A 15,940-nucleotide genomic window follows, 5' to 3' on the forward strand; every position below is an offset into this window, starting at 1 on the left:
GCGTAGATCTCCCCGGCAACGGCGCCAGAAATCCTTCTTGCTACCTCTTGAGCATGCGTTGGTTTTCCCTTGAAGAGGAAATGGTGATGCAGCAAACCAGTGTAAGTATTTCCCTCAGTTTTTGAGAACCAAGGTATCAATCCAGTAGGAGACCACGCGCGAGTCACCTCGTACCTACACAAACAAATAAGAACCTCGCAACCAACGCGATAAAGGGGTTGTGAATCCCTTCACGGTCACTTGCAAGAGTGAGATCTGATAGAGATAATAATAATAATAAGATAAATATTTTTGGTATTTTTATGATATAGACTAAAAGTAAAGATTGCAAAATAAATGGTGCCAGAAATAGTTAGTTGACGGGAGATTAATATGATGGAAGATAGACCCGGGGCCATAGGTTTCACTTGTGGCTTCTCTCAAGATAGCATAAGTATTATGGTGGGTGAACAAATTACTGTCGAGCAATTGATAGAATTGAGCATAGTTATGAGAATATCTAGGTATGATCATGTATATAGGCATCACGTCTGTGAAAAGTAGACCGACTCCTGCCTGCATCTACTACTATTACTCCACACATCGACTGCTATCCAGCATGCATCTAGAGTATTAAGTTCCTAAGAACGGAGTAATGCTTTAAGCCAGATGACATGATGTAGAGGGATAAACTCATGCAATTTGATATAAACCCCATATTTTTATCCTCGATGGCAACAATACAATACGTGTCATTTCCCCTACTGTCACTGGGATCGAGCACCGCAAGATTGAACCCAAAGCTAAGCACTTCTCCCATTGCAAGGAAGATCAATCTAGTAGGCCAAACCAAACTGAAAATTCGAAGAGACTAGCAAAGATAACCAATCATACATAAAAGAATTCAGAGAAGATTCAAATATTGTTCATAGATAATATTGATCATAAACCCACAATTCATCGGATCTCGACAAACACACCGCAAAAGAATATTACATCAAATAGATCTCCAAGAGAATCGAGGAGAACTTTGTATTGAGATCCAAAGAGAGAGAGAAGAAGCCATCTAGCTAATAACTATGGACCTGAAGGTCTGAGGTAAACTACTCACACATCATCGGAGAGGCTATGGTGTTGATGTAGAAGCCCTCCGTGATCAATGCCCCCTCCGACGGGGCGCCGGAAAAGGCCCCAAGATGGGATCTCATGGGTACAGAAGGTTGCGGCGGTGGAATTAGGTTTTCATGGTACTCCTCAATGTTTTCAGGGTACGTAGGTATATATAGGAGGAAGAAGTAGGTCGGTGGAGCCACGAGGGGCCCACGAGGGTGGAGGGCGCGCGCCCCTGCCTCGTGGCTTCCTCGTTGGTTGCTTGACGTCCACTCCAAGTCCTCTGGATCACGTTTGTTCCAAAAATCATGCTCCCGAAGGTTTTATTCCGTTTGGACTCTGTTTGATATTCTTTTTCTGCGAAACACTAAAATAGGCAAAAAATAGCAATTTGGGTTGGGCCTCCGGTTAATAGGTTAGTCCCAAAAATAATATAAAAGTGTATAAATAAGCTCATTAAACATCCAAAACAGAATATATATAATAGCATGGAACAATCAAAAATTATAGATACGTTGGAGACGTATCACATAGCAACGAGCGGGGAGAGTGTGTCCACGTACCCTCGTAGACTCAAAGCGGAAGCGTTTTAGTAACGCGGTTGATGTAGTCGAACGTCTTCGTGATCCAACTGACCAAGCACCGAACGTACGGATGATAACCCACAAGTATAGGGGATCACAATAGTTTTTGAGGGTAGAGTATTCAACCAAAATTTATAGATTCGACACAAGGGGAGCCAAAGAATATTTGAAGGTATTAGCATCTGAGTTGTCAATTCAACCACACTTGGAGATTAATTATCTACAGCAAAGTGATCAGTAGCAAAGTAGTTTGATAGTTTTGATAGTAGTGACAGCAACAATAGTAACAGTAACAGTAACAGTGACAACAGTAATTTCATAGCAAGTGTAACAGTGATGATAGCAGTAGTAACTTAGCAGAGATAATATGGAAAAGTTCGTAGGCATTGGATCGGTGACTTGTTGGATGATATTCATCATGTGACAATTATAACCTAGGGCGATACGGCACTACCTCCGGTTCCTCGATATAATGTAGGCATGTATTCCATAAATAGTCATACGTGTTTTATTAAAAGAACTTGCATGACATCTTTTGTCCTACAAACCTGTGGCAGCGGGGTCCATATTGGAAACTGAGGGATATTAAGGCCTCCTTTTAATAGAGAACCAGAACAAAGCATTAACACATAGTGAATACATGAACTCCTCAAACTACGATCATCGCTGAGAGTGGGCCCGGTTGTTGTCACTCCGGGGTTGTCAGATCATAACACATAGTAGGTGACTATAACTTGCAAGATCGGATCTAGAACATGGATATAATGATGATAACATAAACGGTTCAGATCTGAAATCATGGCACCCGGGCCCAAAGTGACAAGCATTAAGCATGGCAAAGTCATAGCAACATCAATCTAATAACATAATGGATACTAGGGATCAAGCCCTAACAAAACTAACTCGATTACATGATGAATCTCATCCAACTCCTCACCCACCAGCGAGCCTACGAAGGAATTACTCACTCCCGTGGGGAGCATCATGGAATTGGCGATGGAGAAGGGTTGATAATGACGAAGAATGAAGATCCCCCTCTCCGGAGGCCCAAACGGACTCCAGATTTGCCCTCCCGAGGAAGAACGGGGCTTGGCGGAGGCTCCATCTCGTGGATTGCGATAATTCTTTCTCCTTGATTTTTTTCTTCGAAAATAGGATTTTATAGTGTTGGTTTCAGGGTCCGCGGGGCCACCAGGAGGGGACAACCCACCTAGGCGCGCCAGGAGAGGGGGCCGCGCCCTGGTGGGTTGTGCACAAAAGAAGATTACGTCGAATAGATCTCCACAAGAGAGGGGGAGAACTTTGTATTGAGATCCAAAAAGAGAGAAGAATCCATCTAGCTAATAACTATGGACCCGTAGGTCTGAGGTAAACTACTCACACTTCATCGGAGAGGTTATGGTGTTGATGTAGAAGCCCTCCGTGATCGATGCCCCCTCCAGCGGAGCTCTGGAAAAGGCCCCAAGATGGGATCTCGTGGATACAGAAAGTTACGGCAGTGGAATTAGGGTTTTGGCTCCGTATCTGGTAGTTTGGGGGTACGTAGGTGTATATAGGAGGAAGGAGTACGTCAGTGGAGCAACAGGGGGCCCACGAGGGTGGAGGGCGCGCCTGGGGGGTAGGCGTGCCCCCCTACCTCGTGGCCTCCTGGTTGATGTCTTGACGTAGGGTCCAAGTCCTTTGGATCATGTTTGTTCCAAAAATCACGTTCCCGAAGTTTTCATTCCGTTTGGACTCTGTTTGATATTCTTTTTCTGCGAAACCCTAAAATGGGCAAAAAATAGCAATTCTGGGTTGGGCCTCCGGTTAATAGGTTAGTCCCAAGAATAATATAAAAGTGTATAATAAAGCCCAATAATGTCCAAAACATAATGTAATATAGCATGGAACAATCAAAAATTATAGATACGTTGGAGACGTATCAGTGATCAACTTGCGAGTTTCATGACCTTGTGAACTTATGCATAGGGGTTGGCGCACGTTTTCGTCTTGACTCTCTGGTAGAAACTTTGGGGCACTTTTTGAAGTGCTTTGTGTTGGTTGAATAGATGAATCTGAGATTGTGTGATATATATCGTATAAATCATACCCACGGATACTTGAGGTGACATTGGAGTATCTAGGTGGCATTAGGATTTTGGTTGATTTGTGTCTTAAGGTGTTATTCTAGTATGAACTCTAGGATAGATCGAACAGAAAGAATAGCTTCGTGTTATTTTACTACGGACTATTGAATAGATCGATTAGAAAGAATAACTTTGAGGTGGTTTCGTACCCTACAATAATCTCTTCATTTGTTCTCCGCTATTAGTGACTTTGGAGTGACTCTTTGTTGCATGTTGAGGGATAGTTATATGATCCAACTATGTTATTATTGTTGAGAGAACTTGCACTAGTGAAAGTATGAACCCTAGGCCTTGTTTCAACGCATTGCAATACTGTTTTCGTTCACTTCTATCATTAGTTACCTTGCTGTTTTTAAATTTTCAGATTACAAAAACCTATATCTACCATCCATATTGCACCTGTATCAACATCTCTTCGCCGAACTAGTGCACCTATACAATTTACCATTGTATTGGGTGTGTTGGGGACACAAGAGACTCTTTGTTATTTGGTTGCAAGGTTGTTTGAGAGAGATCATCTTCATCCTATGCCTCCCATGGATTGATAAACCTTAGGTCATCCACTTGAGGGAAATTTGCTACTGTCCTACAAACCTCTGCACTTGGAGGCCCAACAACGTCTACAAGAAGAAGGTTGTGTAGTAGACATCAAGCTCTTTTCTAGCGCTGTTGCCGGGGAGGTTAGCGCTTGAAGGTATATCTTTAGATCTTGCAATCGAATCTTTTAGTTTCTTGTTTTATCACTAGTTTAGTCTATAAAATAAAACTACAAAAAAATGGAATTGAGGGTGCCTCATATGCTTCATCTTTTTAATATCTTTCGTGAAAATAAGGATTCCGATAATTGTGCCAAAATGCTAGAAGAAGAATGCATTAAAATGTTTGGCACTAAATCTTTGAATGATGGGCATGATTGCAATGTTGTTAGTACGAACTCTTTGAATATCCATAGTACTAATGATGATTGCACTAGTCATGATGAAAAAGTCACTTATAAACACGTCAATTTTTTGTGGAGTGCATAGAGCTTGCAAGCACACGCCAAATAGGGAAGATAGATTTTGCAAGAGGCATAAGTATTTAGAAACTAAATGGTTGCAGGAGAGGCTAAATGCTTGTGTTGAAAATTTAAAATTTCTTTGCCATCCTTGTGAACTTTGCAATGAACGCGATCATTTAAATCTCCAATGCAAATTGTTTCATGATCGAAACGTGTCCAAAAATTGTGATGACTTGATTTCCCTTGTACATCATAATGAACTTAGTTTGCTTGTGGGCTATGAAGAAATGAAACATATAACTAAGGATCTTCCAGAATTTGTCCTTGATAAAGTTCTTGATTTTGATCTAGAGGAAATTTATATGTATTGTGCGGTGAATCTCATTGAAAATCCTTATATTGCCAATTACATAAATACAAAGAAAACAAATAGAAGATCAAGAGAATACTAATGAAAGGGAAGAGACTTCCCAATATCCTCCTATTATTTCTGATAATGAATCAGGTAGTGAGGAGGAGCCTTCTATTCAACCAATCTCATTAATAAGGAGCCCCAAAAAGAGGATTAAACCCACACATAATGTGAATAAGAAAAAGAAAAGACGGAGAAGCAAAGGTAAAAAGGTATCCCTCCCAAATGATGTTGCTCGTATTACTCATTGTGATGATGATAATTGCTATACTATTGGTGTTATCCATACTATTAATGATGAGAGTGATTATGCTTATGATATGAAAAGGACCAAGCTTCGGGATGCTATGTATGATGAGAATGACATGTTTGATAATTTATTTTCTATAATTAATGTTTGTCCCAAGATTTGGGATGCTATGTTTCATGAAGATGATATTTTTAACCTCCCAAGTTTTGATATGCAAATTTATTATGATGATAGCATGCCTCCTATTAATGATGATTATATTAATAAAAGTGGGTTTGGAAGAGTGTCAACTTTAGGAAGTAATGATCCCGCTATTTTGGAGGGTGTTGAATCTTATTGTGACAATTATGAAAGTGGATTTGGAGAGGTCATGACTTTATTTAGTAATGATTCCACTATCTTGGAAGAGGTTTCAATTGATTATGATGAGAACAAAGTTGCTACTTATGATAATTATTGTGATGATACTAATGCTATAAAAAGTAGTGATGATTATATTTACAAAACTTGTCATGATCATGAGTACCCTTTTTCTGAACATTACTCTTTTAATGTGGAAACAATTTATAGTATTCGAGTTTCTTATGATACTCACACTATTCTGAATGAGAAGAATTTTGCTTATGTAGAGAGTAGTAAAATTTCTATGCTTGTAGATCATGAAAAGGATGTTTTATGTGATGGTTATATTGTTGAATTCATTCATGATGCTACTGAAAATTATTATGAGGGAGGAATATATGCTTGTATAAATTGCAATAATATCAAGTCTCCTCTCTATGTGCTTAAAATCTTGAAGTTATCCTTGTTTTACCTTCCTATGCAAGTTGATTCTTGTTCCCACAAGTTGTTTGCTCACAAAATCTCTATGCATAGGAAGTCGGTTAGACTTAAATGTGCTAGTCATATTCTTCATGACAATCTCTTTATGTTTTAATTCTTATCGTTTATATGAGCATCATTGAAATCATCATGCCTAGCTAGGGGCGTTAAACGATAGCGCTTGTTGGGAGGCAACCCAATTTTATTTTTGTTCTTTTCCTTTTGCTCCTGTTTAGTAATAAATAATATATATAGCCTCTGGTTAGATATGGTTTTATGTTTTAATTAGTTTTTGTGCCAAGTAAAGCCTTTAGGATCTTCTTGGGTGATTGTTGTTTGATCTTGCTATAAAAAACAGAAAGTATGCTCTCAAGAAAATAATTACAATTTTTTACCAGAGAGCGATAAAATACCAATTCAAACTGCAGTATATCAATATACAAATTTTCCTGGTCGTCCTAATTTTTCAAAAAAATTGGAGTTACAGAAGTATTCGAAACCTCCAGATTGCTACATATTGTTCTGTTTTTGACAAATTCTGTTTTCTATGTGTTGTTTGCTCATTTTGATGAATCTATGAGTAGTATCGGAGGGTATGAACCATAGAGAAGTTGGAATACAATAGATCTTACACCAATATGAATTTAGAATTAGTTCACAACAGTGCCTAAGTGGTGATTTATTTTCTTATACTAACGGAGCTTACGAGTTTTCTGTTAAGTTTTGTGTTGTGAAGTTTTCAAGTTTTGGGTAAAGATTCGATGGACTGTGGAATAAGGAGTGGCAAGAGCCTAAGCTTGGGGATGCCCAAGGCACCCCAAGGTAATATTCAAGGACAACCAAGAGCCTAAGCTTGGGGATGCCCTAGATGGCATCCCCTCTTTCGTCTTCGTTCATCAGTAACTTTACTTGGAGCTATATTTTTATTCACCACATGATATGTGTCTTGCTTGGAGCGTCATTTTATTTTATTTTTTTTGCTTGTTGTTTGAATAATATCCCAAGATCTGAAATTCTTAAATGTTATAGAGTCTTCACATAGTTACATAATTATTCAACTACTCATTGATCTTCACTTATATCTTTCGGAGTAGTTTGTCGTTTGCTCTAGTACTTCACTTATATCTTTTAGAGAACGACGGTGGTTTTATTTTGAAGAAATGAATGTACTCTCATGCTTCACTAATATTATTTTGAGAGTCTTTTAGAACAGCATGGTAATTTTCTTTGGTTATGAATTTAGTCCTAATATGATGGGCATCCAAGAGGGGTATAATAAAAACTTTCATATAACGTGCATTGAATACTAAGAGAAGTTTGATACTTGATAATTGTTTTGAGATATAAAGATGGTGATATTAGATTCGTGCTAGTTGAGTAATTGTGAAATTGAGAAATACTTGTGTTGAGGTTTGCAGGTCCCGTAGCATGCACGTATGGTAACCTTTGTGTGACAAATTTGAAGCATGAGGTGTTCCTTTGATTGCCTTCCTTATGAGAGGCGGTCGGGGACGAGCGATGGTATTTTCCTACCAATCTATCCCCCTAGGAGCATGCGCGTAGTGCTTGGTTTTGATGACTTGTAGATCTTTTCAATAAGTATGTGAGTTCTTCCTGACTAATGTTGAGTCCATGGATTATACCCACTCTCACCCTTCCATCATTGCTAGCCTCTTCGGTACCATGCATTGCCCTTTCTCACCTCGAGAGTTGGTGCAAACTTCGCTGGTGCATCCAAACCCCGTGATATGATACGCTCTATCACACATAAGCCTCCTTATATCTTCCTCAAAACAGCCACCATACCTACCTATTATGGCATTTCCATAGCCATTCCGAGATATATTGCCATGCAACTTTCCACCGTTCCGTTTATTACGACACGCTTCATCATTTCCATATTGCCTTGCATGATCATGTAGTTGACATCGTATTTGTGGCAAGGCCACCATGCATAATTTTTCATACATGTCACTCTTGATTCATTGCCCATCCCGGTACACCGCCGGAGGCACTCATATAGAGTCATATTTTGTTCTAGTATCGAGTTGTAATCCTTGAGTTGTAAATAAATAGAAGTGTGATGATCATCATTGTTAGAGCATTGTCCAGTGTGAGGAAATAAAAAGAGAGAGAAAGGCCAAATAAAAAAGGGAAGGCCCAAAAAAATGAGAGAGAAAGAGAGAAGGGACAATGCTACTATCCTTTTTCCACACTTATGTCAAAGTAGCACTATCGGTGTCAAAACCGGCGGATCTCGGGTAGGGGGTCCCGAACTGTGCATCTAGGCCGGATGGTAACAGGAGGCAAGGGACACAAAGTTTTACCCAGGTTCGGGCCCTCTTCATGGAGGTAAAACCCTATGTCCTGCTTGATTAATATTGATGATATGGGTAGTACAAGAGTAGATCTACCACGAGATCGGAGAGGCTAAACCCTAGAAGCTAGCCTATGGTATGATTGTTGTTCTATATGTTGTCCTATGGAATAAAACCCTCCGGTTCATATAGACACCAGAGAGGGTTAGGGTTACACAAAGTCATTTACAATGGCAGGAGATCTACATATCCATATCACCAAGCTTGCCTTCCACGCCAAGGAAAGTCCCTTCCGGACACGGGACGAAGTCTTCAATCTTGTATCTTCATAGTCCAGGAGTCCGGCTGAAGGTATAGTCCGGCCATCCGGACACCCCCTAATCCAGGACTCCCTCAGTAGCCCCCGAACCAGGCTTCAATGATGATGAGTTCGGCGCGCAGATTTTCTTCGGCATTGCAAGGCGGGTTCTCCTCCAAATTCTGTGTACCTGTTGAATAAAGTCCGGTTTCTTGTAAATGTTGCGCTCCTTGGCTTCTACGCCCAATAATGGTCATCTCCCACATGTCAAACGAATATGAAAAATCTGAGTGTTTTTACATCCACACCCCTAGCCGCGTAAATGAGCCACCCATTTAAGGGGACGAGGATTTCGATCCAAACCACACCTTCTCCCCTTCACGAGTGTTCATCAGAGCGCATCCGACAAAGGTCCATACCACCATGGCCAGCCGTCGCAACTCCTCCTTTCGCCCTTCCAGCCCTCAGCCTGGATATTGGGAGAGATGCTCCATCCCGCATAGCGAGCTAGTGACGCTCCAGACCAAGGGATTTCTCCCCCCGGCCTATATGGTCCCGGTTCGAGCCGGTCTTGCCATCTATAATGGTGGAGAGCAAGCGGAGAGTGCCCCTAATCCCTCCAAGGGAGAGCGGGTGTGCCTCGTCCCTTATTTAATAAGAGGGCTCGGATTTCCAATCCATCCATTTCCCCGGGGGCTCCTGGAGTGCTATGGCCTCCAGCTACACAATCTCACGCCTGCCTCTGTATTGCATATCGCAGGCTTCGTAGCCCTCTGCGAGCTGTTCTTGGGTGTTGAGGCTCATTTCGGACTATGGAAAGAGCTATTCTGCCTTGTGCCTCGTTCTCAGAAGGGGTCGATATTTCAAGTGGGCGGAGCCGAAGTGTGGCGCCTCGCCGGGACCGGATATCTATCCGGAACCCCAAAGAAGGCGTCCGAGGACTGGCCTTCGGAATGGTTTTACATAGAGGACGTCCCGCTGCCGGATCCTGTCCGGATCGGCCTCCCTGAGTTCGACAGTGCTCCACTAAAGAAGCGCCTAAGTTGGCGTCCACGGAGCCCTCAGAGGGAAAGTGACAAGGACATCCGTTACCTGATGGGCCGGATAAGATTGTTAGCTCATTCCGGACTGACCATGATCGGGGTCATGGCCGCATGCATCATGCGAGGGGTGCAACCGCTACAGTACAGAGGCCACCCCATGTGGGATTTCAACGGGGAGGACGACGCCACCCGCTACGGCCGTAAGGGGCCGGATTCAGCTGCGTCCCTAACAAAGACCTTGTCCGCTTTGTACAAGGGAGAAGAGGTGGAATTTCTCTGCGTCAACCCACAGGGTGGATTCTCTATGTACAATCCCCCAAGCTGGGTAAGTGGTTTACTTGCCCATCTGTTTTATATTCCCATTGTTAAATATTCAGTCTAACGACTTCAACGCAGGAACTGCGCCAGGCTGTTAAAGAAATAAATAGCCCTCCTCCACAACCCAAGGACCCAGGACGGTCCCTCGACCCAGCCTCTCAAGAGGATCCGGACTTATCTGTGGAGCTGATTGATGGACTGTTCCATCAATTGAGCAAGGACAACGCCTTGGTGGCCATTACGGCCGATTACCCAGGGCTAATCCCGGCCTCCCAGGTAACTGAGATCGAAGTCCCAGTACCCCGAATAGGGGTCCATCCTCTCGTGTTTTCAGTTTCCTGATTACAACCGAGCTTTGCAGGGGAGGTTTTTGAGACGGGAGGCCGAACCTGCGGCGACAAGCCAACGAGGGGCCGCAGGGCCCCGTGGGCAGAAAAGAGGTGCAGTCCGGATCGAGGCGTCAGCGCAAAGGTATGGCGCGCCCCCTTATCCCAGGTGTTATACCTTCAAGGCATATTAACACTCGTGCTCTCTTTACGACAAAGAGACCTCGCCGGACTATATCCGGAGAGGCTGCCAATCGCGCCTCCACCAGCCAGGCTCCAAAGCCTGGTCCGGAGGCGGAGGCGAACACAAGGCGCGCACCGGATGCTCCTCCGACGGAGGATGTGGACAGGTTGTCTACCACCAACTCTGAGGTGGAGAGTGCCATGAACCACAAGCGTCGCCGAACAATTCTTCGCAATGCTTGTTTCTCCCAAGAGGCATTAGATGCCTTCAATTCGGGAGATGCGTACCTTCGTGCCGCTCAAAATGGTCTAGCCAGAGCCACGGAGCAATATGTAAAAGACATACGGGTAAGAAAAATTTGGTAATTATATATATATACCAGTAGCCCCCGAGACTTGAAACAGTTAGAATAACTGATTTAAGGATCATTTGTTATGCAGGTTCTAACAGAAAAGAATTCCCTACTGTCCCAGGAGCTGGAAGAGTGCAAAGCCCAACTTGAGGCCGCACTAGCCGCGGTAGGGGAGCCCAAGGAGACCCCCTCTGGTAATATACACTTCGAAAGATAAGTATTGTGCGAAGCACGGCATGGGTGCGAATCTGACAAATGAAATTGCAGATGGCGCCGGATTGAGTCCGGAAAGGCAACAACTCCTACGCCAGCTTAAGGCTGGTGAGAAGGTGCTGATAAAGTGAGGCGGGAGAAGACCGATCTCCAAGATGCCAACACCAAGCTGGGCGTCGAGCTGAAAGATGTTCGTGCCCAGCTGTCAGACTCCGTGAAGGAGAATCGGCGGCTTCGGCGCGGCATATTTAGTAAGTGCTTGAACGAACCTTTGAAAAAAAGTTCGGCGGGGAAGTCAACTAACAGAGTAATGTCTGTAGGTGTGCTAATAGGTCGTCCTGCAGAGGAGATGCCCGGTTCTATGGGTGACCTTCTTCCCGAGCTCTCGTAACTGCTCGAGCGAGTTCGGCAGGCGATGCAAGGCGTCGCCCAGGCCTTGTGGCCATCCATCTCCATGCCCGAAGGTCTTGGAGAGCTTGCGGAGAAGCTAAAGGGAGCACGGCGGCGCTTCCGATTGTGGAAGATATCAGCCTGCCGTCAAGGCGCTAGGGAGGCTTGGGCCATGGTGAAGACGCGGTACACAAAGGTTGACCCCAACCACATGGCCGAGGTCGGTCCTGTGGGGCCCGATGGGAAGGAGATCCCTGTAAGCTTAGTATACGGCCAAGTAGAATTGGCCGCAAAGTATTCCCAGAAGGACTGTAAATTAGACAGCCTGTTAGATGGTATTGAAGAGGAATACAATCAGTCAGAATGACTATGTAATTTAATTGACATTTATAATGCCTTTTAGCCGGATTGTAGATCGTTTATCATGGCCGACCTTTTCGCTTCAGCCTCAGGACCTGACGGTCCGGAGTGTGTCCGAATTCCCATGCGGTTATATAAGAACCGGGGAATGCATGGAGACCGGGCGTAGGGGTCATTAGTGCGTGAACAGACAAGTGCCCGGCTAGTTATGTTATATTACATGGTTAGTAAGAAACATCTTCCAGGGAGAATAGTTCCGTTAGGGGTTCCTTTCCCTGGGAGGCATGCCCTAAAGTGCATGCCCATTCTGCGAAAAAGACGCAGGAAAAAGCATCTGGGGGCGCATAAATAAATAAGTGAAAAGATCATCTTTTAGGTCACCGACCGAATATTCCCTTAAGAGCGCTAGCTTTCGGCTTCACCCAGTCTGAGGTACACATCCGGCTGATCCGGCAGTAACAATTGCAGAGGTGCTCCCTTTACCGCCTAGCCGAATAATCGGGAACGTAGGGGTAAGCACAGGAGCCAGGCAACCCAGCTTGGCCAAAACTTAAGTCATATCGATGCATATAATGGTGAAATAAAAGGTACATGCGGAAGTGTAACACATGTGTTGGGCATGAGGCCCGTATAAATAAGCTTCTGTTAAAAGAAGCCCCCAGGTTGAATGAGTGCGAATAGCACATCATTTGATGAGCCTTTAAAGGCTATAAGAGAAAGGGAGGGTAGAAGGAGAGAAATGTAAGACAGACAGTATATAAAAAATGGACAGACGAAGGAGACGAACACAGAGTCCGACGCTAGGCATAGAATCTTCGGAGACGGGCTGCGTTCCATGGGTTCGGCTCGAGTTGGTTATCTGATGCACCTCACAGGCGGTGCTCCACCAGTCAGGACTTGGTCAATTATGAAGGGACCTTCCCACTTGGGCTTGAGTTTGTCCTTTTTCTTGTCTGGCACGCGTAGAACTAATTCGCCAACATTGTAATTTTTGGCCCGTACTTCTCTGCTTTGGTATCTTCGAGCCTGCTGTTGATAGAATGCGGAACGGGCTTTTGCCACGTCACTCTCCTCCTCCAATGCGTCCAAACTGTCCTGCTGATCGAGCTCAGCTTCTCTTTCTTCGTACATGCACACTCGAGGTGAGTCATGAATTATGTCGCAAGGCAAAACTGCCTCTGCGTCGTACACCATAAAGAATGGTGTGTATCCGGTGGTGCGATTCGGCGTGGTCCGCAGCCCCCAGAGTACGGAGTCGAGCTCCTCTACCTAGTGCGTGTTAGATTCCTTGAGGGACCGCACTAATCTGGGTTTGATGCCGCTCATGATAAGACCATTTGCACGTTCGACCTGGCCGTTAGTTTGTGGGTGATAAACGGAAGCATAATCGAGCTTGATGGCCATCTTTTTGCACCAGAGCTTTACCTCGTCGGCCATAAAGTTCATGCCGTTATCAGTGATGATGCTGTGGGGGACGCCGTAACGGTGTACAACCCCGGATATAAAGTCTATCACCGGTCCAGATTCGGCCGTCTTAACAGGCTTGGCTTCTATCCATTTGGTGAACTTATCCACCATGACCAGTAAGTATTTTTGCTTGTGGGTTCCGCCTTTAAGGGGTCCAACCATGTCAAGCCCCCAGACCGCGAAGGGCCAAGATATGGGGATAGTTTGGAGGGCGGTGGGTGGGATATGGCTTTGGTTTGCAAAGAGCTAGCAACCGACGCATCGTTGGACTAAGTCCTGGGCGTCTGCCCGGGTAGTCGGCCAATAAAAGCCTGTACGGAAGGCCTTGCTTACAAGGGACCGAGCTGCAGCGTGATGACCGCCGAGTCCGGCATGAATTTCAGCCAGGAGGTTCCGCCCTTCCTCTTCGGAGATGCACCTTTGAAGGACTCCGGTAGTGCTTTTCTTATAAAGCTCTCCCTCGTGGACTTTGTAGGCTTTGGATCGCCGCACTATGCAGCGTGCCTCATTTTGGTCCTCGGGGAGTTCCTGCCTAGTAAGGTAGGCGAGGAATGGTTCTGTCCATGGGGCGACGACGGCCATTATTACGTGGGCTGAAGGTGTTATTTCGTTGGCAGAGCCTCCGATTGTGTCAGAATGTTCGGTGTCGGGCAGTGTGGTTGGGTCCGGGCTGTTATTGTTCGGCTCCCCTTCCCATACTACGGATGGCTTGAACAGCCTTTCCAAGAAGATGTTGGGGGGGACTACATCGCGTTTTGCGCCGATGCGTGCCAGGACATCTGCCGCCTGATTATTTTCTCGGGCTATGTGGTGAAATTCAAGCCCTTCGAACCGAGCTGACATTTTTAGGATGGCGTTGTGGTAAGCTGTCATTTTTGGATCCTTGGCATCGAAGTCTCCATTTATTTGGGATATTGCGAGATCCGAGTCCCCGCGCACCTCTAGGCGTTGAATGCCCATGAATACTGCCATCCGGAGACCATGTAAAAGGGCCTCATATTCGGCTGCATTGTTGGAGTTTGTGTACATAATCTGGAGTACGTATTGAACTGTGTCTCCTGTGGGGGACATCAAAACGACGCCAGCCCCTAGTCCGGCTGTAGGATCGAAAGTATGTCTAGAGGGGGGGGGGGTGATTAGACTACTTGACCAAATAAAAACTTAACCTTTTCCCAATTTTAGTTCTTGGCAGATTTTAGCTATTTTAGGACAAGTCAAGCAATCATCACACAATTCAAGCAAGCATGCAAAGAGTATATTGGCAGCAGAAAGTAAAGCATGCAACTTGCAAGAATGTAAAGCGAAGGGTTTGGAGAATTCAAACGCAATTGGAGACACGAATGTTTTTCCCGTGGTTCGGATAGGTGGTGCTATCCTACATCCACGTTGATGGATACTTCAACCCACGAAGGGTAACGGTTGCGCGAGTCCACGGAGGGCTCCACCCACGAAGGGTCCACGAAGAAGCAACCTTGTCTATCCCACCATGGCCATCGCCCACAAAGGACTTGCCTCACTAACGGTAGATCTTCACGAAGTAGGCGATCTCCTTGCCCTTACAAACTCCTTGGTTCAACTCCACAATCTTGTCGGAGGCTCCCAAGTGACACCTAGCCAATCTAGGAGACACCACTCTCCAAGAAGTAACAAATGGTGTGTTGATGATGAACTCCTTGCTCTTGTGCTTCAAATGATAGTCTCCCCAACACTCAACTCTCTCTCACAGGATTTGGATTTGGTGGAAAGAAGATTTGAGTGGAAAGCAACTTGGGGAAGGCTAGAGATCAAGATTCATATGGTAGGAATGGAATATCTTGGCCTCAACACATGAGTAGATGGTTCTCCCTCAGAACATATGAGTTGGAAGTGTAGATGTGTTCTGATGGCTCTCTCCTCAAGTGAAGAGGAGGTGGAGGGGTATATATAGCCTCCACACAATCCAATCGTTACACACAATTTATCAATCTCGGTGGGACCGAATCAACAAACTCGGTCGGACCGAAATAGTAAACCTAGTGACCGTTAGAGATTTTCGGTGGGACTGACATGCAACTCGGTAGGACCGATATGGTTAGGGTTAGGGCATAACGTAATCTCGGTGAGACCGATTACACAAACTCGGTGAGACCGGTTTTGGTAATAAGCTAACCAGAGAGTTGGTCAGGCAAACTCGGTGGGACCGATTTGCTCTTTCGGTGAGACCGAAATGTTACAAAAAGGAAACAGAGAGTTTACATTGCAATCTCGGTGGGACCGATCCGCTCTTTCGGTGAGACCAAAAAGTTACGAAAAGGAAACAGAGAGTTTGCAATCCCATCTCGGTGAGACCGAGATCCCTATCGGTAGAACCGATTTGCTAGGGTTTGGCAGTGGCTATGACAAGTGAAA

Source organism: Triticum aestivum, chromosome 7A (genome assembly GCF_018294505.1).
Source record: "Triticum aestivum cultivar Chinese Spring chromosome 7A, IWGSC CS RefSeq v2.1, whole genome shotgun sequence".
NCBI lineage: Eukaryota > Viridiplantae > Streptophyta > Magnoliopsida > Poales > Poaceae > Triticum > Triticum aestivum.